The 25,251-nt window shown below is 40.6% G+C and overlaps 1 long non-coding RNA gene across 1 annotated transcript; it reads right to left on the bottom strand.

The window, feature by feature from the left end:
* Positions 1-1,211: 1,211 nt before the first annotated feature.
* LOC135527557 (uncharacterized) lies at positions 1,212-14,629 on the bottom strand. Its single transcript, XR_010453452.1, has 3 exons — positions 14,546-14,629; positions 12,287-13,233; positions 1,212-2,727 (listed from the first exon to the last, which is right to left on the bottom strand). It is a non-coding gene; the product is annotated as an uncharacterized LOC135527557 (long non-coding RNA).
* Positions 14,630-25,251: the final 10,622 nt, after the last annotated feature.

Below are 25,251 nucleotides of genomic sequence, written 5' to 3'. Positions count from 1 at the left end.
CTCATGTCTCCCTTGCATTTAGCAAGTCATTAGAAATTCTCTCCCGTGTAGACCTCTAGGGTCATTTAGCCCTAGGGAAGTTGAAACAAAGAAGTAAATGGGTTTGTGGTGTCACTGACTGGCATTATCTGACACATTTTCAGCTGAGTTACTGTAAATTACTGAATATGAGTCAGCGATGATGATAGAGTTGACTTTCCACCAATAAAACATGTTGTTAGCTAAGTATCTAAATCTCTGGTTTAATGGCTTCCTGTCATGCCCTGGCCATAAAGAGGCTTTTATTCTCTATTTTGGTTAGGCCAGGGTGTGACTAGGGTGGGCATTCTATGTTAATTTTCTATGTTTTGTATTTCTGTGTTGTTTGGCGGTGTGGTTCTCAATCAGAGGCATCTGTCTATCGTTGTCTCTGATTGAGAACCATACTTAGGCAGCTTTTTCCCACATGGGTTTTGTGGGTCGTTGATTTCTGTTTAGTGTTTTTCACCTTTCAGGACTGTTTCGGTTATTCCCTTTGTTATTTTTGTATTTAGTGTTCAGTGTCAATAAACAAACATGAACACGTACCACGCTGCACTTTGGTCCTCACCTTCTTCCACCAACAGCCGTTACACTTCCCTCTCAGACAACTATGCTTATGAAAAGCCTAACATGTTCCATTTGAAAATAACCTTTGATCAAGTTGTTTTGTTATGGGGCAAATTAAGGACAAAGGATGAATATCCACTGTGATATGCTTTTTGAATTAACTTTAACACTGCAGTCCCAGCATCACGAAGGTGGAATTGACAAAGTATAGAGAGCTCCTCAGTGGAAATGTGTTGAGGAATGGAGGGGATCATGAAATACTTGAGTTTGATTTTAATGAGTGGTCTGATAATAAATGGTTATTTAAACAAATATCCACCATTGCAACTGTTTTATGAATATTATGATTGAAATAACAGAGTTCTCACTGTTACTGATTTATTAATTCTCATAAGCTTTGCGATGACCATGTCATTTCAATGTGGAGAATGGGTCATATTTGGTTGATACGTTGATCAATGAGATGACAACCCATTTCCATCCACTCAAAAAGTTTGTTGAATTCTCAGTGTGGTATCACAATGTATAACCATCTAAATTCCAATAGGAAATCAACGTCTGATTTTTGGATTAGTTGACACCATTTAAAATCAAGTTCAAAAGGGAACACAATGTAAGATATTTAGTTTATTTATAGAACAACTTAATGTGTGATCACTGTGCTTGTAGCAGAACCAAATGACCTGAATCGCAACTGAAATGAAGTACATGGTGCAAGTGGTCAACGCAGTTTGAGATTCTGTGCAGACTGTTACAGCACTTGGGAAGATCTCCCCAGACCTGCGACATTTGCATGCTATCTTGAACATGCACACTTTCTTTGATTACATTAGAATACATGTATTGTTATAGTAACTTCAAAATGTGACCAGGGATGTGTTACTCATTTTAAAGTTGAATAAATACTGTTACATTAGTTTGTAAAATAGCATTACCTTTAGGCTGTTCACTGCATTACAAAAGTAATATTGAATTGTGTTTGGTTGACAACGCAACCAAATATCAACATTTAAAGGAGATGTATTTACTGCTTAGACAGTTCCATCTGAGCCACTGGCTTCATCCTATTCTTTAACATTTATTTTTGGTTGAGATGGAGAACTGAACCCAACATAGCTGTTAACTGGTCGACATACAAGGCTACTGTATCGCAAAAGTGATATTGAATTGTGTTTGGTTGTCAACACAACCAAATCTAAACATGTGAAGGAGATGTATCCTCGGATAGTTCTGTCTGTGCCACTGAGTCAGGCTTTTAATTCCAATTTGCCTACAAATTATTAATTGATACGTGGGATTCACGTCTCTATTTCAACCAAAAATCTTCAAGTGCACTTTGCTTTGATTTAGTCATATTCTTTAACTTTAATTTTTGGCAGAGATGGAGACATGAATCCAACATATTTTCTTACTAACTTGTAGATTCCATTTGAAATCAGACAAAGCTTGAATCCCTAAGCCTATATGTATTGTCTATTTTTAGTTGCATCCTGGCTTGAATTAAAACAATAGTGGTGGAGGATTTCCCAAATGATATATAGGCCTAAATGCCATAATTGATGATATATGACTGATAATGTATAGTTTACATTTAATTTGCTCTGACTTTGATAGCAACAGTGAATCTTTAAGTGTATATTTCTCAAACAATCATTCTCACGATAGCACTTTGGTAACAGTCAGTGACAAATATCAGCAGGGTTCGGTTTTGTTAAAACCCTGAATGTGAGACCAAAGGGTACAGCTGTAGATACTCTTCAGTAGGAAGTGCTGCCCAGCCTAGTATTTTTCTTATAGTGGATATTAGGTTGAAGAGCAGATGTTGTTTCAAGGATACAAATTCAACATATTTTTCAATGCTAAAAATTGATTACCATGGTGACATAATACTGTGGTTGAAATTTAACCCGAAAAAAAAGTCATAATCATAATACATTGACAAAATCGATCAGAATTGCACTGATCTGTAGGAGAATTCAACAGCCAAGGCACGTAGGGGTACACTGAAATACATGCCTCTAAGATGAAGTTCTCAAAAGCATAGCTGCAGTTTATTATGATGAGTATACTAAAGGCCTTTGAGCTATGTTCCCAGCCTTGTAGTTAGAAGGATCTTACTGGCATCCATGTTGAGAAACCCTGAAACAGAATGAAAACAACTTGTTTCAATCGGCGCTGTTCATATAACATGTTTCCTCATAATTGGGCAAGGAGTTTAGGTCTCTGATTGCTGGGTGTGCATGGGTATTTTGACCTAACAGAGGCTCTGGGTGTTGTAGAGGGGGGTAGCAGATATCTATCGGACTCTCACCCTGGAAGATGGCTAGATATGCCAAGTAATTGGACCAAACAAGGCCCAGTCATGCCTGACTCACACACAGGGGACCCCAGGATGACAGGGACCACTATAACTGACACAGATTCAGCAGAGCCATAGGAGGGTATTCTATCTGAACTGTGGTGTGGTAGTAGTGAATGATGCTAGGTTAATAGTGTAGCTATAAAATATGACCAAAGAGAGATACTTCCTGAGTCCTTGCAAAGTGAAGCAACTTTATACATGTCCGAGGTGACATTTTCTGGACACAGTTATATCACAAAGGTGAGTGCAATCTTATTCAGTCTTGTCTGAACCCTTGCTCTCTCAGGTTTCACTCCCACATACCCAAGGGATGAATAGGTAGAATCAAAGATGAAGGGTTCTACCTACTCAACATGAAATGTTACATTGAAGTGGAAAGAAAACCCCCAAATAAAGTATAATGGAACGTACAATGCAATCCAGTGAAATAAGTATTCATTGTCCTGGGAAAAATTTGTTGTTGAAATGACCGAAGGAAAGTAAGGTTTACTTAACGAGCTTTGACAGACTGCATATAGACTAACATTTACCATTAAAAATGAGAAAGCATTGTTACTTTTATACTTACATCAGGGACATGTTGTCACGCCCTGACCTTAGTTATCTTTGTTTTCTGTGCCTTGGTCTCCTCCTTATGACGACCGTGACACATTAGAATATTAGAGAGTGTTGGAGTAAGTGTAACTGTCATAAAGAGACACAGTTGAAGCAATGAAGAGGCAATGCAGGCACTGGAACTGAGATGCTGCTGTCCATGGTTCTGAAACTGGCTGCTCTAATGATGTAGGCCTCAACAATGGGAGAAAGTCCATTTCACTACCAGATTACGTTTAATGAAATGTCAATCCTATCCTAAGTTATTGTCTTTTCCCCAAGTGGATACAGACAAACATTAACATATGGGATTTATTTTCATTATGCAGCTTCTGTTAATTAGCGACATAGAAATGCAGACGTGTCCACGCTGTACTTAAATACTCGAGATAATTGTTAGAAAAACAGGCACGGCATGCTACTTCATAAAGAATTAGCAAACTGCTTTTGCTGTTATTGAGAGCTACAATATATTCACCACTTGTAGCAAAAGAGGAGCATTGATAATGTCCAACATTCCTACACAACAAGGCTTTCAAGGCTGTTTCGGGCTGTAGCAAACACACTTGTGCCATCATGTCAGCCCATTATACGTTTATGAAAGTAGCTTGGTCAAAATTGTGTAAGCGTTTAAAAAGTTGTCAGTTTGTTCATGGTCGAATGCCACGCTCACCACATGACCTCACTAACTACAGTATATTTCCCCCATCTATCCCCCCTCCAAAAAATGTCCTGCTCTCCCCCAGGAGCACAATGTGCAGGGGAGGTTGTTGAGTAGACACAAGACAAAACATAATAATGGTGAATAGGGGATGTATTTCAGTCAGACGCCCCAACCTGAATGTCATTCATGTCTGCATCATTTTGTCATTCATGTAAATATAATGATATGTTTTTGGCCTAATCAATGGTTGTTAAATGAGTCATCTTTGATTGACTTGTTGAAGCAGTCTGAGAGGAGGATCTGTGAATGGAATGCAGAATAGGGCTGGGAGCTGGGAAATTGTTAATCCAGGTTGCCATGGTGATTGGAGCTGGATGCAGAATGCCTGAGGAGAGAGGTGGGCCCAGGGGCGGGGGGAGGAGGGATCGAGCCGGTTGTCACTGACTCCTGACAGCACCGATACAAAAATACTGCTCTACCTGTCTCACATACAAAATATCAACTGTCTGGGTTCGACTGGGATTTTTTAAATTTATGCATGCAAAAGTAAAGAATCTCTCTCAATGAGGAACTACATTGTTGGTGCCTGTGCTCAAGAAATGGCTCAATATCATGTAATGCATATAAGAAAGAAACATGTTGTAAAGATTACCTACAAAGATGTTCAGAATTATTACGGTAATACAAGTGTATACCTTAACCTCAAGCGATAGATTTGTGCACAGTCCCAGACACCACATTTCATAAACTTAAAATGGGAGCTGAAATATTATCTTTGTACATATCCGTTGAAGCTAATTGTGTTGACATATAAAGGAAAAAATATAGAATCTCTTCAAAATACAACTCCTTTACAGACCTCATACTATGATAGGAATATCAAAAGCTAATTTCTTTAAACAGTCTGGTGTGAAGTCAGCTCTGTTTACTTTCACACCTGTTACTTCCAAAGAAGGCTGATTTCTATGGTGGAAACAGAAGCTATCTGATCATACGATTATACTAGGCTTACACACAAACATGTAACGCAGCATCAAAACCAAGAATTGATTCAGAAGCCTTTCTTTTCTGAACTATGAATCAATTTATCAAACCCTTTGCTCCATTTTCACTTTGTTCCTTTTGAATCCACTTTATGGTCAGACCGTCGTTCCTCAGAAAGTAGGCAAATAGATAAATCAAACAAACTCTGAAGTCTTTTTTGATAATTCTCTGCACCACAAAAGATTTGCCAAGTGGCAAACATTGTGCAGCTAAGTTTGGCTTTGAGGTTTAGTTTAATACTCTATCGTGTCTTCATTTTAATGCCTGGCTCTGTAGCCATGGCTGTGAAAGTGATCCAAGGAAGGAGTGTCTTTATTCAGGTAGATATGCAGGTTTCCAGCCACCACCTACACACAGCTCCCCAGACAAAGCTCACTAAGGAAGATCAGCAGTGACAGGCCTTACTGAGATTCAAATCTGAAAGCCATGAGTGGGTGCTTTGATTGACAGCTGGGATAAAAGTGTTGACTATTCTGATACAGCGTTACATGATATGGGGAATATTACATTGACCCTCTGAAGTGATAACTGGGTAATATTTTAAGGAGGAAGCCTCAGAGTAACCCACTGCTCCCACCAATTTAATGTAAGAGGGAATAGTCTAAAGTATCCCATGAGATATTTAGGGATAATGTGTAGTATAGATCAGGGTGGATGAGCAAAAGGAACTACTTTGATTGTATATTACAAAGAATCTCCATACATGCAATTACATTTCATCAGCACAATGATCAGTAAAGGTACTCGACATGACGTACTGCACATTATCCAGTGTGATATAAAAGGCACATCTGACACGAGCATGTATATATGCCTTACACATGTGTAACTATATTACCCCCCCCCCCTCTGAGTCCATTACTGATGTGTGTAGCGTTGATCAGCTGTTCTCATTACTGCAGCTCCCTTCGTAGTCCATGGGTTCATTGGACATGCAGCACTATGGGCACCATCCTTACACGGGTAGTGTTGTTCTTTATGTAGTTACAATGACTGGATCAGTGCATTTGTCATGTGCCAAGAAGAACGGCTACTGTTGTTCGAATTTGACAGCACTTTGAAGACTATTGTGTTGTCCGTGACTTTCGGTCTCATCTTTACGTACAGTACACGTCAAGAGATTTTCTTGTCCTCATCGCCGTCCGCGTGTCATACGAAGGTCGTCAGCTGTAAACGTTACTGCCACTCCACATCAGAAAGGAGAAGAGAGATGAGGGAAGAATGCAAATAGTCCCTCACTCCACCCCTCCCTCTCGTCTTCCTGACCAGACGAGCAGTGGCGTACCCAGCCACCTTTTCTTCACTCTCATTTATTTCAATTTGTCATGCTTTGATCTCCCCCTTTGAGAGAGGGAGCGAGCAGCGGAGAGAGATGGGGAGAGAAATTGGTATCTCCACTCTGGCTGTAATGAAACGTTTAGATGCAAATGCAGCTATGCCTCTGCATTAATGGTGCAGATGAAGGGAGATGGTTTTCGGCACCCTGCCCACTCCACCTAAAAACCTTTTAATCCAGGTTAAAGTGGGATACTTCTTGATAATCAGTACTGGCACTTTCAGAGACAGTATTATGGTAAAAGCTTTCTGAGTGATGCTACAGGGTAGGGTGTGGAGAGGAGGTCTGACAGCCTAGGGAGTCAAAAGGTATATATTTGATATAGATTAATATTGACTTGTTTTTAATGTCAGAGTGGACAGTGAAAGGCTGCTCCAATTGTTCTTAAACATTGTGGAAATGTTCTGAGTTTCATACAGTTATGAATGGAGTTGCAGGAGTGGTTTGAGTGCTTGTCTCTCTCCCTGCGTATGTTGATTTCAATTGTGAAACATCACATCCCTGGAAATGTGGTTACATGTATGAGTTGGTAAAGGTTTATGGGATTATAATGATGACAGAGCCATGTGAGATAGTATTTAGAATTTCGTGGTCGCACATTGACATTAGTGGCTGCAAATGTAATCAGCAAATGTGTAATTGAATTTCGTAAACTTGTATCTTGACATTTGAATACATTCAATAAGATTTGCAAGTATAATTTATTTTCAGAATAATTACAAGCGATTTATGAGTATGAATATTCTGCTGTGAATCAAAAATACACTTGCAGATTTTGAATATGCACGCGCTCGAAGTTCTGTCACTGTTGACACTGTTACCAAGAGTAAATTTGTAGAAAAATACACTACATGGCCAAAAGTATGTGGACACCCCTTCAAATGAGTGGATTCGGCTACTTCAGCCACACCTGTTGCTGACAGCTGTCACGACTCCCGCCAAAGTCGGTCCCTCTCCTTGTTCGGGTGGTGTGCAACGTCACCGAACTTCTAGCCATCATTGATCCATTTTTCATTTTCCATTGGTTTTGTCTTATCTTCCTTCACACCTGGTTCCAATCCCATTCATTACATGTGTATTTAACCCTCTGTTTCCCCTCATGTCCTTGTCAGAGATTGTTTGTTGTATGTAGGTGTGTTATTTGTTCTGGTGTGCGACGGGTTTTGCACCCTATTATGTTATTTTTGTATACTTTGGTTTTCTGAGGTTTTTTGAATGTTTATTAAACAGCTCTGTTTTTACCAAGTTCATTCTCCTGCGCCTGACATCCCTGACACCCGCACGCACCGCATTACACCAGCTGTATAAAATCAAGAACACATCCATGCAGTTTCCATAGACAAACATTGGCAGTAGAATTGCACGTACTGAAGAACTCAGTGACACCGTCATAGGATGCCACCTTTCCAACAAGTCAGTTTGTCAAATTACTGCCCTGCTAGAGCTTCCCTGGTCAACTGTAAGTGCTGTTATTGTGAAGTGGAAACGTCTAGGAGCAACAATGGCTCAGCCGCGAAGTGGTAGGCCACACAAGCTCACAGAAAGAGACCGTCGAGCTCTGAAATGCGTAGCGAATAAAAATCATATGTCCTCGGTTGCAACACTCGAGTTCAAAACTGCCTCTCGAAGCAAAGTCAGCACAAGAACTGTTCGTCGAGAGCTTCATGAAATGGGTTTCACTGCCTGAGCATCCGCACACATGCCTAAGACAACCTTGCGCAATGCCAAGCGTCGGCTGGAGTGGTGTAAAGCTCCCCATCATTGGACTCTAGAGCAGTCGAAATGCGTTCTCTGGAGTGATGAATCACGCTTCACCATCTGGCAGTCCAACAGACAAATCTGAGTTTGGCGAATGACAGGAGAACGCTACCTTCCAGAATGCATAGTGACAATGGTCAAGTTTGGTGGATGAGGAATAATGGTCTAGGGCTGTTTTTCATGGTTCAGGCTAGGCCCCTTAGTTCCAGTGAAGGGAAATCTTAATGCTACAGCATACAATGGCATTCTAGACAATTCTGTGCTTCCAACTTTGTGGCAACTGTTTGGGGAAGGCTCTTTCCTGTTCCAGCATGACAATGCCCCCGTGCACAATGCGAGGTCCATACAGAAATGATTTGTCGAGATCGGTGTGGAAGAAATTGACTGGCCTGCACAGAGCCCTGACCTCAACCCCATCGAACAGCTTTGGGATGAATTGGAACGCCAACTGCGAGCCAGGCCTAATCGCCCAACGTCAGTGCCTGACCTCACAAATGCTTGTGTGGTTGAATGGAAGAAGGTCCCAGCGGCAATGTTCCAACATCTAGCGGACAGCCTTCCCAGAAGATTGGAGGCTGTTATAGCAGCAAAGGGGGGACGAATTCCGGCGCCGAGGAAGGCCTGGTGCGTGGAGCTGGCACAGACTTCACCAGACTCCTGACAGGCTCTTCAGGTCGAATGTTGAGCAGAACATAGGTAGACTTTGTTAAATACACTAGTTAGAACTGGGTGGACCTTCCACTCTATTTTTGGTTAGTTAGTTGTTAAAATAGGCTAGTCTAGCTTAGTTTTTTTTTAATACTTATTGTTACTTTCCTTGGGTGCAGCTCAGCCCCTTTTCCTGCTCCCCCCCCGATTACCAGCTGCCTCTAATTGGGAACCATACAAACCAGCCACATAGAAAATAAATGACAAGAACACCCCCCTAGTCACTCTCTGACCTAAACACCATAGAGAACCGAGGGCTCTCTATGGCCAGGGCGTGACAGTTCCAGCAATCAAATCTCAGGAAGAAGCTCCCAATACGAGGATGAGGTAAATGAAATAAAAAGGATCTACTTGAAAGTAATCATCTCTTTGATGAACACAGTTAAATCTTTTTTTGTGAAAAGTCATGACAGTAGTTTGCTTATCATATTAAATATAATGGTACATGTCAGACAAACTCCAGACCAGCCATTGCATTGACAGCCACTATTGCATTAGCCATCTATCATCCTAGCTTTACTATCAACTGGCTAGCTTATGTGTTTAATTAGACTAGTTATTGACTGACTAGGACTATTCATGGTTTTGATGTTATTGCATTTCAGGTGAAGAGGGAGTAAGATCACTAGAAAGCAGCATGCTGCCAAACCACCACAAGACCCTAGAGGTATTATAGTCCATGTTTTTTTTTTTGAATAGGCCATTTAGATCAATGACACTAACAAAATGGTTGGATTGTTCAGCAATGTACAGTAAATGTTAAAACGGCTTTTGTGGTGAAATGTACATGTTTTTATTGTCATCTCCCGATCAGGTCACTGCATGCTGTGACAAGGGCCTGGAGGGAGGCACACATCTGCTTCAAGCTGCATGCCTGAATACTGGGGCCTTCAGTAGTACCTTCCCTTTGATTACAGCAAGATTCTTCTTATCTCTGTCTTGTAGCCATTTAACATGTAGTGTGTGTAACAACTCAAATTCATAGAAACTGCTATGAACACAATATTTATATTCACTTGTCCCTGGCTGCGTTTGGACAGGCACAGTGGCGACCTGTCATTCAGGGCAGGTTGGGCAGAGCCCCACCTGTTTGGCTTTTTGCCTGTTTTGCATGTTATTTTGGCATTAATACGTGTCACTTATCAGTTTGCAATCAATGTAAAAAAAATAAAAAATAAAAAGTAATAACTGAGTCAATAAACCTGCATACAAACATGGTTTCTTTTTTGCTTTCTTGAGTAAGGCAGCTTCAAAATGCTGGAGTTTTAGCCTAGCTCAGTGCTTTCTATGGTAGTGGGGCATCCAGCAGAAAATAGAGGGTTTGGTAATGGCCTCTAGTTATGCCATGATTGGCTCAGTGTTCAGTCACTCATGGGGACACTATGTCACTGCAAAATCTAAGGGGAGAGCTCGAAAATGCAAGCCCCTTGGGTGCTGCTATAAAATGTCAGAAGTGCCAATCCAAGAAGGTTCAAGGTTGTTGGCCGCATAAAATGACGTCAAATCACGTTACATCTACAGTATCTTTGATTGGACATGTCAACATCATCTGTCAAAATCTCAGCTAGCAAGCTATCAGTCACCATCATGAATCACGTCAACAATCTACCGGCAAATGCTTTACAACCCTTGTCATATGAAGGGAACTGTCGATAGCTGACAACAGGGTGGCAGGTTTATTGATGTTCTGCTCTACAGTTCCATGGCACAGCAGACTCGTCCGAAAAGTTGCATAGACTATACAATTTAACATGTGTTTTCCTCCACCAAACAGCGGTGTTGGACATGTGCTTCATGCATTTCAGTTTGAAGGTCGCCTTTGTGTTTCAAGTTGTACCTTCATGTCTGTAACGTCATTCTCACTCTCTTTGACCCCTAAGCCCTCACCTCCCATTGGCCCAGGGCCTCTGGCAAAACCCTCTAATCAGTCTCTGACAGGAAGTTACTTCAGGAGTAGACAGGTGTATAGGACTTCATCACTCTGCATATGTGTGGAGTATTAACCTGTTGAAACTCTGGGGGCGCTATATCATTTTTGGATAAAAAGACGTGCCCGTTTTAAGCGCAATATTTTGTCACAAAAAGATGCTCGACTATGCATATAATTGGTAGCTTTCGAAAGAAAACACTCTGACGTGTCCAGAACTGCAAAGATATTTTCTGTGCGTGCCCTAGAACGTGAGCTTCAGGCAAAACCAAGATGAGACGGCATCCAGGAAATGAGCAGGATTTTTGAGGCTCTGTTTTCCATTGTCTCCTTATATGGCTGTGAATGCGAGAGGAGTAAGTCTGCCCTTTCTGTCGTTTCCCCAAGGTGTCTGCAGCATTGTGACGTATTTGTAGGCACATCATTGGAAGATTGACCATAAGAGACCACATTTACCAGGTGTCCGCCCGGTGTCCTGCGCCGAAATTGGTGCGCAAAAGTCAGCTGCAAGTATTTTTCCACAGAATTCAGAGGAGAATGCAGGCTTCCACGAACGATATATCAATGAAGAGATATGTGAAAAAACACCTTGAGGATTGATTCCAAACAACGTTTGCCATGTTTCGGTCGATATTATGGAGTTAATTCGGAAAAAGTTTGACGTTGTAGGTGACTGAATTTTCGGTTCGTTTCGGTAGCCAAATGTGATGTACAAAACGTAACGATTTCTCCTACACACAGACGCTTTCAGGAAAAACTGCGCATTTGGTATGTAAATGAGAGTCTCCTCATTGAAAACATCCGAAGCTCTTCAAAGGTAAATGATTTTATTTATTTGGTTATCTGGTTTTTGTGAAAATGTTGCGTGCTAAATGCTACTCAAAATGCTAAGCTAGCTTAGCATACTCTTACACAAATTAGTGAATTGCTATGGTTCAAAAGCATATTTTGAAAATCTGAGATGACAGTGTTGTTAAGAAAAGGCTAAGCTTGAGAGTAGGCGCATTATTTTCATTTTATTTGCGATTTTCAGAAATCGTTAACGTTGCGTTATGCTAATGAGCCTGAGGCTTTAGTCACTATCCCGGATCCGGGATGGGGAGTTTCAAGAAGTTAACTATCTACAGTGCATTTTGAAACTATTCAGACCCCTTGACCTTTTCCACATGTTATGTTACAGCCTTATTCTAAAATTGATTAAATACATTGTTTTCCTCAATCTACATACAATACCTCATGACAAAGTAAAAATAGGTTTTTATACATTTTAGCAAAAAAAAAAGAGACAAATAAAAACAGAAATACCTTTATTTACACAAGTATTCAGTCCCGTTGCTACTTGACTCGAAATTGAGCTCAGGTGCATCCGGATCCATTGATCATCCTTGAGATGTTTCTCCAACTCAGTCCACCTGTGGTAAATGCAATTGATTGGACATGATTTGGAAAGGCACAAACTTGCCTATATAAGGTCCCACAGTTGACAGTGCATGTCAGAGCAAAAACCAAGCCATGATATTGAAGGAATTGTCCATAGAGCTCTGAGACAGGATTGTTTCAGGGCACAGATCTGGGGAAAGGTACCAACAAATGTCTGCAGCGTTGAAGGTCCTCCATGATGAAGGCCACCATCATTCTTAAATGGAAGAAGTTTGGAACCCCCCCCGAGACTCTTCCTAGAGCTGGCCGCCCAGCCAAACTGAGCAAACGGGGGAGAAGGGCCTTGGTCAGGGAGATGACAGAGAGCTACAGAGATCCTCTGTGGAGATGGGAGAACCTTCCAGAAGGACAACCATCTCTGCAGCACTACACCAAACAGGCCTTTATGGTAGAGTGGCCAGACAGAAGCCCCTCCTCAGTAAAAGGCACATGACAGCCTGCTTGGAGTTTGAACTCTTTGGACTAAATTCCAAGCGTCACATCTGGAGGAAACCTGGCACCATCGCTATGGTGAAGCATAGTGGTGGCAGCATTTTTGTTCCAGAACTTCACTAACACCTCAACTAATTGTGGTCTAAATTGAACAAAAACCTGCATACAGTTCAGTCCCCTGGGACAGAAATCACCCATGTCTGTATTATTGAATGAGCTTCCCAAGTTACAAGTTTAGCGACAATTCTGCATGATAGAGAATAACATGTGTGGATCTATTTCTATCTAACCTTGTGAATAAACTCCAAGAACAAGATGATTTTCCTGGTGAGGTTCCCAAGTTCTTCAGATCTGTCTGGGTGTAAGCGATGTACTTCAACCTGAAGAAAAGAGCAGAGCGGGGGAAGAAATTAACCTCACTGTTCAAATTTCAGTGCTGGTTCAAGTTGATGAGAACCCCGACTACATTTAAAGTGCCATCCATTTTGCAAACAGTTTTACATATTCTTAAGTTTTGCTTTTACCTTTTTCTTTCTAAATTTTTCAGTCACCAATTAATCAATAAACAGTTTGTGAAACGTACAGTAGTTTTTCAAGTGTTCAAAAGTCAGTGACAAGATGTGTGCCACCCTCCAGGCCCTTGTCACAGTATGCAGTGGCCTGAAAGGGAGAAATACATCATAATGTACGTTTCACCACCAAAGCCATGTTAGCATTTACTGCACGCTGCTGAACAATCCAACCATTTTGTTCATGTCATTGATATAAATTGCCAATATGTTACAATATCCAGTTCATAAGCATTGACTATAATATCTCTAGGGTCTGGATGTCGATTATGGCAGCCCCCCGCACCTCTCTGATTCAGAGGGGTTGGGTTAAATGCGGAAGACACATTTCAGTTGAATGCATACGGTTATACAACTGACTAGATATCCCCCTTTCCTTTTGGTGGTTTGGCAGCATGCTGCTTTCTAGTGATCTTACTCCCTCTTCACCTGAAATGCAATAACAATGAAAACATGATTACAAATCATCCTGGTCGTTCATAACTTGCCGAACTAAACACTGCAAATGTACACATCCGTCAAATGATACCCAACCAGCCTAATAGTCTACTTGCAGTGAAAATGGGAGGGGCATTTTTCTTGCGAACTTTTTCAGTCACCCATTCATCAATAAACAGAGTGAAGTAGTTTGACAAGTGTTCAAAAGTCAGTAACAAGTCTTTAAAATATTGCTTCAAATCTACAGTATATAATTTTATTTTCTCAAACCTAGCTAACATTAGCTACACTGCAGCGATGGTGGTGAGAGTTAGCTAGTTAGTTCGCTAGATAGTTAATTAATTAGCTAGCTTGTTAGTTGGCTAGCTAGCCTTTCCCCAGCAGTTTCAATTTAGCTATCTAACTACCTAATGGCATTTATAATTAACTTCATCAATCAGATGGTTAACTAGCAAATGTATTCATTTCCCCCTCGCATCTAAAGCTGCATGATAAAGCTATCCAGTTGAGAGTAAAGCTAGAATGAATGTCATCTAGCTAACGCAATAGGCTGTCAATGAAATGGCTGGCCTGTAGTTCGTCTGAAATGTATGTACTATTATGTTTAACATGATAAGCAAACGACTATCATGCCTTTTAACACACACACAAAAAAATCATAAACACAGATAAAAGAGACGATTACTTTCAAGTAGATCCTTTTTGTTGAATTTACTTCATCCTCTCTTGCTCATGTTGGGAGCTACTTCCTGAGATTTAAACGCTGGAACAATCCAGCCAATGGTTAGGCGATTGTGGTTTTGGCAGAGGGAACTGATTGCCTAGTAAAAGGTCCTACCCCCAGACCGCAAATTACATTTTCACTTGCAAATATCTCTGCAAATTTACAAAACGTTTTACAAGTTTACGAATCTCTTGGTAACGTGACAACAGTGACAGAACTCTGAGCGTGCACAGATTTCAAATCTGCAAATTTATTTTTGATTCACTCGCAAATCTTATTGAATGTAAGTTTGCGACCGTTGTTAAATCTTTCACACATCATCATACAAGCTTGCAAAATTCAATTACACATTTGTGAATTGTACTTGCAACCACTAATGTCAATGTGCGACCACAAAATTCTAAATACTAACTCACATGTGTTATGTCATCATTATAATCACATAAAGGTTAATTCAACTGAATTAATAAGGAATTGATTTAGCGTTTGAATTGGAGCGTTTTCCAAAACAGCAGTGTCCACTTGTGAACTGTGTTTCTCAACTCCATATTCAATTTCCTACTCTGTTTTCCTCAACTTCATATTCTATTTCTCTGCTGTCAATGCATCCAATGATTGTCACACAACTTCCCTCACAGTGTCAAAGGATTTAGAGAGTTATTTGCCTTCAATACCTGTCACATTGAATTTAGTGGCAAGTGTACTGGTGGAGCCTCTGGGCTTACAAACATGATTTGTCTCTGTCTGTCAATTTAATTTGACATACACACACACACTAGTGACCACTGTGTGAAGATGAAATATAGAGACAGTTTGGGGGAAAATATTAACAATGACATTTGATCTTTACTGATCCACAAAGATGGTTTAACGTGGTTATGTATAGGATTAAATAAACAATTTGATTCATTATTATAGCCGTGACTCATCAAAAAAAGGGTGACACCAAATTCATTAAAATAATAGGCAGAAGTGGATTTTCACAACATTAAATGTGAAAAGTTGCATTAAATGTGGGTGTAACCACTTAAGATGGGCTGTCTGATGAAAGGTTGTTTTTTAATGAAGGCCTAACTGCTCATATTCTTATTTTGTCATGGAGAGACACACTATCTATAACCTAATGGCCACAAGTACCAAATGTCCAACATAATTCTTCCCCAGTTGCCACTGTACTGTCATCTTCAGGTTGCTGTTCATTAATTCCATTTCGGAATCGATTACTTGCCTTGTAACAGATTTGCAGTCCAATGTAGTTTTTTCCAAGCTGGAGGGAGAGAAGTAGAGAGGAGAGACAGTGGGTCATTCAGCCGTGAGCAACAATGTCGTTTTGCAAGGAAAAGTGTTTGTGCAGGGAGAATCAACGTGACGTCGCTCGACGCAGGGGCATGACCTTCCACCCTGAACTGCCTCAATGCATCATGGTCATTATTTGGATGCCTAGAGTGGACTTCATCTCAGGGCAAATTGGAAGCAGATGACTTTAGATTAAAATGCCATTGGAATAGATCAGCTGTAAAACATTTGGTTTACTGTGACTGTGTTTTACAGTGTATATTTGGACATTGGTTTGTCATTATGTGACTCAGGCTACTGGTCATCACCAACTAAACAGGTCAATATGCACTGAACAAGCTAACTCGGTCAGTTGCTGTAAATAGATAGTGATAGGAAGGATAAAGCAGGCCATGTTTTAGTTATGCGCCTGTCTGTGACGGACATTAGTTTGGCCAAGCCAGGAGCGATGTATCAACCATCAGTCTCCCGTTTAATCCTGATGTCAGCTCATTACTATATTTTTTCGGCATCATTGTCTTGTCATGACACATCCATTATTCAACATGAAATATCAATTTCCATGTGTAATCTTCAATGGTCGCCCCTGTACACATTTCCAACTTTCCCTTCACGCTTAGGTGTCATTACACACCACTCGGAGGTTAGCAGCACCACATAACACTCATGGTAATGGTGTTGTATGAGAGTAGGGCTGGCCTCTCCTCTCCCTGTTGTCTGTCAGCAGCCTCAATCAATGTGTAATTACCTCAGAGCCGTGTCATATATAACACACCAAGCTCTCCCAAGGTTATCCTTAATTGTGTTATTTATAAATATGAAATGCTTGTAAAGCCTCTGCCACAATGAATTACAATAGCCGGGTGATGAACATGATATATTTCCAATTTACTCTGAAAACCACGGACTGGTCGATGCGCTAAAAGCTTTTGTGACATTGCTTACTAAAACTTTGTGAACATATTAGTCCATCAGAGGAAAATACAGTAGAGCAGCTCATACATCAATCTCCATTTGGCTCACTGAGGATGGGTTACGTATTAGCTTCTTAATTACATGGCAGGAGGATGCTCCCCTTAGCTTAATGCTAGCTCTAAAGACAACCTTTATCTGGTGTTCAGTATGCATTCACAGACTGGTTATCATACATCATGTCATGACTCGTGTATCATGTTTGTCAGAGAAGTGAAAAGAACACATTTACAGTGTTCAGAACCTTTGACTTTTCCACATTTTGTTACCTTACAGCCTTATTCTAAAATTGATTAAATTACTGAAATATTACATTTACGTAAGTATTCAGACCCTTTACTCAGTACTTTGTTGAAGCAACTTTGGCAGAGATTACAGCCTCAAGTCTTCTTGGGTATGACACTACAAACTTGGCACACCTGTATTTGGGGAGTTTCTCCCATTCTTTTCTGCAGATCCTCTCAAGCGCTGTCAGGTTGGATGGGGAGTGTCGATGCACAGCTATTTTCAGGTCTCTCCAAAGATGTTTGAGTAGGGTTTAAGTCTGGGCTCTAGCTGGGCCTCTCAAGGACATTCAGAAACTTGTCCTGAAGCCACTCCTGCATTGTCTTGGCTGTGTGCTTAAGGTTGTTGTGTTGTAGGAAGGTGAACCTTCACACCAGTGTGAGGTCCTGAGCGCTATGGAGCAGGTTCTCATCAAGTATCTCTCTGTACTTTGCTCCATTCACTTTTCCCTTGATCCTGACTAGTCAATTCAATTCAAGGGCTTTATTGGCATGGGAAACATGTGTTAACATTGCCAAAGCAAGTGAGGTGAATAATATATAAAGTGAATATATAAAGTGAAATAAACAATAAAAATTAACAGTAAACAACACATACAGAAGTTTCAAAACAATAAAGACATTACAAATTTCATATTATATATATATATAGTGTTTTAACAATGTACAAATGGTAAAGAACACAAGATAAAATAAATAAGCATAGATATGGGTTGTGTTTACAATGGTGTGTGTTCTTCACTGGTTGCCCTTTTCTCGTGGCAACAGGTCACAAATCTTGCTGCTGTGATGGCACACTGTGGAATTTCACCCAGTAGATATGGGAGTTTTTCAAAATTGGATTTGTTTTCGAATTCTTTGTGGATCTGTGTAATCTGAGGGAAATATGTCTCTCTAATATGGTCATACATTGGGCAGGAGGTTAGGAAGTGCAGCTCAGTTTCCACCTCATTTTGTGGGCAGTGAGCACATAGCCTGTCTTCTCGAGAGCCATGTCTGCCTACGGCGGCCTTTCTCAATAGCAAGGCTATGCTCACTGAGTCTGTACATAGTCAAAGCTTTCCTTAATTTTGGGTCAGTCACAGTGGTCAGGTATTCTGCCGCTGTGTACTCTCTGTGTAGGGCCAAATAGCATTCCAGTTTGCTCTGTTTTTTTTGTTAATTCTTTCCAATGTGTCAAGTAATTATGTTTTTGTTTTCTCATGATTTGGTTGGGTCTAATTGTACTAGTCTCTCTGTCCCTGTCACTGGCAAACATCCCCACAGCATGATGCTGAAACCACCATGCTTCACTGTAGGGATGGTGCCAGGTTTCCTCCATACGTGACGCTTGGCATTCAGGCCAAAGAGTTCAATCTTGGTTTCACCAGATCAGATAATCTTGTTTCTCATGGTCTGAGAGTCCTTTAGATGGCCTTTTACTGAGGAGTGGCTTCCATCTGGCCACTCTACCCTAAATACCTGATTGGTGTCGTGCTGCAGAGATGGTTGTCCTTCTGGAAGGTTCTCCCATCTCGACAGAGGAACTCTGACCATTGTGTTCTTGGTCACCTCTTTGACAGGCGGCCAGCTCTGGGAGGTCTTGGCGGTTCCAAACGTTTTCCATTTAGGATTGATGGAGGCCGCTGTGTTCTTGGGGACCTTCAATGCTGCAGAAATGTTTTGGTACCCTTCCCCAGATCTGTGCCTCGACACAATCCTGTCTCAGAGCTCTCCGGGCAATTCCTTTGACCTCATGGCTTGGTTTTTGCTCGGACATGCACTGTCAACTGTGGAACCTTATATAGACAGGTGTGTGCCTTTCCAAATCATGTCCAATCAATTAAATTTATGACAGGTGGACTCCAATTAAGTTGCAGAAACATGTCAGGGATGATCAATGAAAACAGGAGCACCTGAGCTCAATTTCGAGTCTCATAGCAAAAGGTCTGAAAAGCTGGGTAAGTATGGTATTTAAAAATAATAATAATACTGTACATTTGCAGAACATTTCTAAAAACCTGTTTTTGCTTTGTCATTATGGGATATTGTGTGTAATACATGTTTTAATGAGGCTGTAACGTAACAACATGGAAAAGGGGAAAGGGTGTGAATTATTGCCGAATGCACTGTACCTACATGCTATTCTTCAGATTCAATGCAAACAAAATTGTGGAATCACTGTTCACAGAATTGTAGAATTGTACAAGGGATAATGTAAAGCACATTCCTTGGGAAGCAGACAGAGGTAAATGCAGAGAGAAGGAAAGATAAAGCAGTTGGAATAGTATTGGTTATTTATCTTCACAAGTCATCAAAGCTGCTCATCAACTATGTGAAAATGATTTGCTATGGATGCGACACCACTTACACTTCCTGGCTATATGGCAGCTTGTCAGACCAAATCATATATGGTCACCCCCCCACACACACACACACACACACACACACGCACACGTACATACACACACAACCTCTTGCATGCACAGACACATGCACACACTCTCTCGCTCACGCGCACACACATGCAATCACTCTCGTACACACACACGTGCACACACGTCAGCAGATTAGAAATTCAATCAGCATACATTCCCTGTGCTTATACCTACAGTATACCTACAGTTCCCTCCCTTTACAACCAATGGAAAAGATAGGGAGCGCTGCATGGCAGTAATGTCCATCCTCTTCCATGGGCCAGACTCTCACCAAGTTGTCCATGTTATCAGCACCGAGGCCCCTGCTCCTTCTCCATTACCCTTGGGGAGCCGTGTCAATCCTTGGCCAGGCTAAAGGGTCTGGCTCCTCTGCTCGCTGGAGGGTGAAATTAGCCCAGGCGGCCAGTAGAAAGAAACAGTCAATGGGGCTTGACCAGCCAGGCCTTACTCTGCCTGCCCTATTGTAAAGCCCCAGGTGAGATTAATTTAACCCCCACTAAGGGTAGAAAAACAAAGGGCGTCGGATTGGAGTTGAGAAGGTTGCATCAGGTGCGGTTAGAATATCCCTCTGTTAGGGACTGTTTGTTATTCTGAGTTCAGGTTCAACCTGGAAATTTGAAATCTCAGGTATACCAACTGACTGAGTTCAGCACACACACACAGTGTACACACATTTATTCATGTTAGGATTTAATTTCAGCCTCTGAGAAATAAAAAATAATCTCACTGTCTACTGTCCCTGGTAAGGTTTCAAGGAGAAGTAGACCACCTTCCTATCCAATTATATCAGGTCCCAAATACTGGTTTGGCCCTGTCCAATCACTGATATTTTTCCCCAAAGTGAACAATGCATTCACTGTAAGTGTATTATAAAAGGATTGTATGAGAGAATACTAGCAGTAAAGTGACAAGGGACACATTCAAGAAGCCGGAAGGAAAGTGTGAAACCAAAGCTGCGAAAGGTGACTTTACATTTGAGTTATTTAGTAGACCCTCTTATCCAGAGCAACTTGCAATTAGTGCCTTCATCTTATGATAGCTAGGAGAGACAACAACATATCACAATCGTAGCAAGTACATATTTATTTAAAATACAGAGGCCCGTAAAAAAACAACATTCCAACCGGATTCCTTCTGGATTTGTCCTGCAGAATTCTAAATCATACCGATTATAGTAGGGCTTTTGTAAAGGGTTACAGAATGAAGAAGTTTTTTCCCAACATATTCTTCCAAAAAGCAGAGCTGCTTTCAGAAAACCATTACATTTCAACAAGACAGCTCCTGGTGAAATACTGCAGGGTAAAATGCTGCCTGCCTCTCCCACAGGCCACATTGAATATGCTGTTGTTGTCACTTTCAATTGACATCACAATAAAGACTACACCTTTCAGAAAATTTCCCTCCAAATGTCACAGCCATCCTCTAAGGCCTTGAAGGACAGGCAGTCTTAAAAGCAATATTGTCAGTAAACACATAAGAATGGCTGCCAGTCTATCTGTCTCCACCATCAGAATGTGCAGCAGGTGATAATCACTGTGGAGAAATGGCACCTGAAGTGTTTGAACTTTACTTTTCTCATCCATATGTGCTCGGCGTGTCATGTCCATGGCCTGTCTATCCAGATTCCATCCTTTCCTCGAAGCAAACTGCCATTTCAGAACTTATCACCATCTGCAGCTCAATCATGTTCATTCCCCTAGCAAGGAGTATATGGATGCAAGGTTACATGCAATTCAATTAAATGTGTTGACTTACTTTTTGATTGATGTTTCCAACCACATTCACAATTACCCATAAACTCAGATAAACTAAGATCAGTAGATTAATAAAGTGAGTATTCATATTATTTCTCTGTGTATAAGTTAAACAAACTGAGCCAAATAAAATGTTCTGCTCCCCTCATGGATTCTCAATTTTCTGCACTGAATGGAATATTATTTGGTGTTATTTTGCACACGTTGTTATATCACCATCAAGAAGATGTTGGTGGTTACTGAGAAAAATAGACTCATGCATTAAGCATGCTGAGAAATGTTTCACTTCGCATGTTGAATTTTCTGTCTAAGCTATTTTTGCAAAGAAGAGTCAAAGCAAGTTGCCATGGATACCATTCTAATTAGCCAGCCTGTGCTTGTGTATGTGTTTTTCTTTAACTGTCGTTTTCTTCCCGTCAGCTTTCTTTAATGAAAAGAGAAAGCAAGAAAGATAAAAGTGCAAACTATCTTCGCAGCACATACAAACTCTGCTTGGGCACATTCAAATCCTATTCATTCTCTCAAAAAAAGATTACTGCACTTAAGTGAGCTATTTGCTACAATTGGTTGTCATCTTTTGTTTAGTTTACCCACTAAAATAACAACCAGTAAATTGCCAGATTGTCTATACATTTCTAGCCATTGGGAAAACAAAGGCTTTCATACAGTCTGCCAAGCATGTCTCTTTATTAAGTCTTGTTGGTCTGCCCCATCATGTCTCACTCATGACATGTCACGTAAGCTGCAGTGCATGAGATGTCTAATTTTCAACATGAAAAAACTGTCTTCAGCTCATGGGGCTATTAAGGGTGGTGCTCTCCAGCTGTCAAAGGATAAGAAATACTGTATATTCTCATTCCATTATATCTGCTGCTGAACCCATGGCCTTGATCTCTCCTGGGATTCTAGACCCACCATCACTTCTCTGGCTGTTATAACAGTTATACCATGGTGTCATTCCAGGCAGAGCCCCCATCCACATGTTATGTTGAATTATTGTTGTCAGACATTGTTTTAGTCTTGTAGTTTGTATGTATTGAACTTGTATTGCTTATTGTGTTCATGTTTTCTAATTTTGTTCTAATAAAATTGCATTTTTACTAGGAATGATTTGCTTCTGTAATACACATAACAAAACCATATTATGTTTTCATAGACACGTGTTTATTCTTTCAAACAATGTGTAAGTTTCCCATTACATGCTACACCCCCTCCATCACTTGGAATCTGACCTCCAAAGTCCTTTGTTTCATCACCTGAGCTAATTACAATCATCATAATCACTATTATATTGTCATTATCTTTATGTTAGTTAATTGACTCTGAGATCTAGATCTCCTTTCCTTTTGAACGTTTTCACTTTCAGACAATAAAACAGACGGAAATCTGGAGTCAACATCTGCCTGTTGAGAAAAGACTAGTCTGTCAAACTAATGACTATCTCAGCAACTGTACACAATTATCTAAAGTAATTGATGGCTGTCTGACACAATGCCGCCTTTTGTAATTCCAAAGCTAATTGCATGGCAAGAGGGGAAGAAGCAACATAATTACAGCAATCAAAAAAATGTGGAAATCAACGTGAATTTCAACATCATTAATTCGTGTACAAAAGATTTTAAACAACCCACTATCGATTTCATGAAGTGAGGATGTCAAGGAAAAATCAGGTGTCAATTATTTTTGTCTAAGTTATTTTCCTCTGCAGTTGCTGTTTTGAGAACCATCCTTGCAAAAACAAAATAACTTCTCAACAAGTGAGGATTGTGTAACCTTCTATGACATGGCATGGCATGGTGACTGGCTGGTTCTTTGACTGCAGATCCTTTTTACAGAGGCTTGTGCTGAGCTGTGGAGGCTGGTGTCACCGATAATAAGCCCCTTTGGGACCAAGTACAGTAGTGAGGTCTGGGAACTGTCTGCATATGAAAGGGGCTTGTGCTCATGTCCTAGTTTTGAAATACGTTTGGGGGGAGGGGGATTTACGGGATAGTGTGGGGAATTAAAATCTAGCCAGATAAAATTCAGTGACATGAAACCCAACGACATTCAAGTTCAAGGTGACAGAGTATAGAGGATTACACTTTTGAGACATTTAACTTGGTGTTAGGCCTCCTGCACAGTATGAGACCTTACATTCTGAATTCCACAGATGACTAATAATGCAGACTTTTGCATCATATTTGGTATCATAGTGTGTCTCCTAGAGAGTTTGCACAGGGGCGTTTCCATTGTGATCCCATGTTGACTCAGGTGGGTGTTTCAATAAGGGACAGAGGCTGAGAGTGAGATGAGTAAAGCGTTGTTTTATTGATCATTTACTAGACAGCGATTCCTTGTCACCTCTGGGTCAGTCTGTGGGACTGGGGGGAGGTGAGAAGAGGAGGACTCGAAAGGGGGAGTGGAGAGGGGGAGGAGAAGAGGTCTGAGTGGAGGGTCTGTATCTGCCAGACCAGCATACGTCTTACGGAGGCCCAAAGGGTCAGATGTCCAGAGGGTCAGGAGCCTTTATCAGAAGGAAGGTCTTATCTGACATTAGTCCCCACACACAGACACACATGCCCGACAGATAGTTGGAATGGGATAGTTCTCCCTTCTACACATTTATCTGGAGGGCACTTTATGCTTACTGACTGGTGCATGAGCTTTCACATCTTATCTGAAAGTTTGTCAGCCAGGTTTGGCATTTTAAGAGAACACACACACACAACAAACTCAGTGCACCCACACAAGTGTGCATGCACACACAAACAGGATGCATATAAAGAGTTATGTTTAGGGTTAGGATAAGGATTAAGGGTTAGAGCCAGAGTTAGTAGATAGTCTGTAGAGCATCTACAGATGGACTATCCAAATAAAGTGTTACCAACATTTCCACCACATGGTTATGGTATCGTAGTAACCAAATTTCAACATAGACAAAACTTTTATAAAATATCTTGAATTCGTACCTTTAAAACAACAGCTGACCTTCAACGTTATATCCACTATTAGAAAAAAAAACAATAGACTGGGCAACACCTCCTACTGGATAATTTATCCATCTACTCCCATCCAGAGTTCTAACCAAGCCCAGAATTGCTAAGCTATGATATTTGTTGCTGACTATTACCAACATGCTATTGTGAAGATGATTGTTGTGCGATCTCTGCTTAAAAAAACAAAATGAATTCACTGTTGTTATCAAAGTCATTCCAAAGGTTGAGCTAACGTAGGCTAATACGATTAGCATGAGGTTGTAAGTAACAAGAACATTTCCTAGGACATATGATGATGATTTAGATGCACTATTGTAAAGTGGCTGTTCCACTGGATGTCAGAAGGTGAATTCACCAATTTGTAAGTCGCTCTGGATAAGAGCGTCTGCTAAATGACTTAAATGTAAATGTAAATGTAAACATAGACATATCTGATATTGGCAGAAAGCTTAAATTATTTTTAATCTAACTGCACTGTCCAATTTACAGTAGCTTTTACAGTGAAAGAATACCATGCTATTGTTTGAGGAGACTGCACAATTCTGAACATGAAAAGTAGCCAAAATCTAAATTGTACCTGGGCTGGAATAATACCTTATGGCCTGTGGTTTCTTTGTATTATCTTTTATAAGCTCTATTGTGTTATTCTACTACATTCCTTTCTCATTTCCACAAACTTCAAAGTGTTTCCTTTCAAATAGTATCAAGAATGTCCATATCCTTGCATCAGGGCCTGAGCTACAGGGTATGTCATTTTAGGCAAAGAATTTAAAAAAGGAGCGGATCCTTAAGAGGTTTTAACAAAGCAAATGATATATGACCATACTTTATCACAAATATATCAATGATGCTACTTTATTTAGGCCTATATGGCATTTACAAAGTCATCAACAGTTATTGTTTCAATTCAACCCAGAATTCAACAAAATAATAGATGAAACGATAGGCCTATCGTTTCAGGATTTG

The sequence above is a fragment of the Oncorhynchus masou genome, chromosome 33 (assembly GCF_036934945.1).
Source record: "Oncorhynchus masou masou isolate Uvic2021 chromosome 33, UVic_Omas_1.1, whole genome shotgun sequence".
Classification (NCBI taxonomy): Eukaryota; Metazoa; Chordata; class Actinopteri; order Salmoniformes; family Salmonidae; genus Oncorhynchus; species Oncorhynchus masou.
Note: the sequence above shows the minus strand (reverse complement) of the source record. Positions and strands in the feature narration are given on the sequence as shown.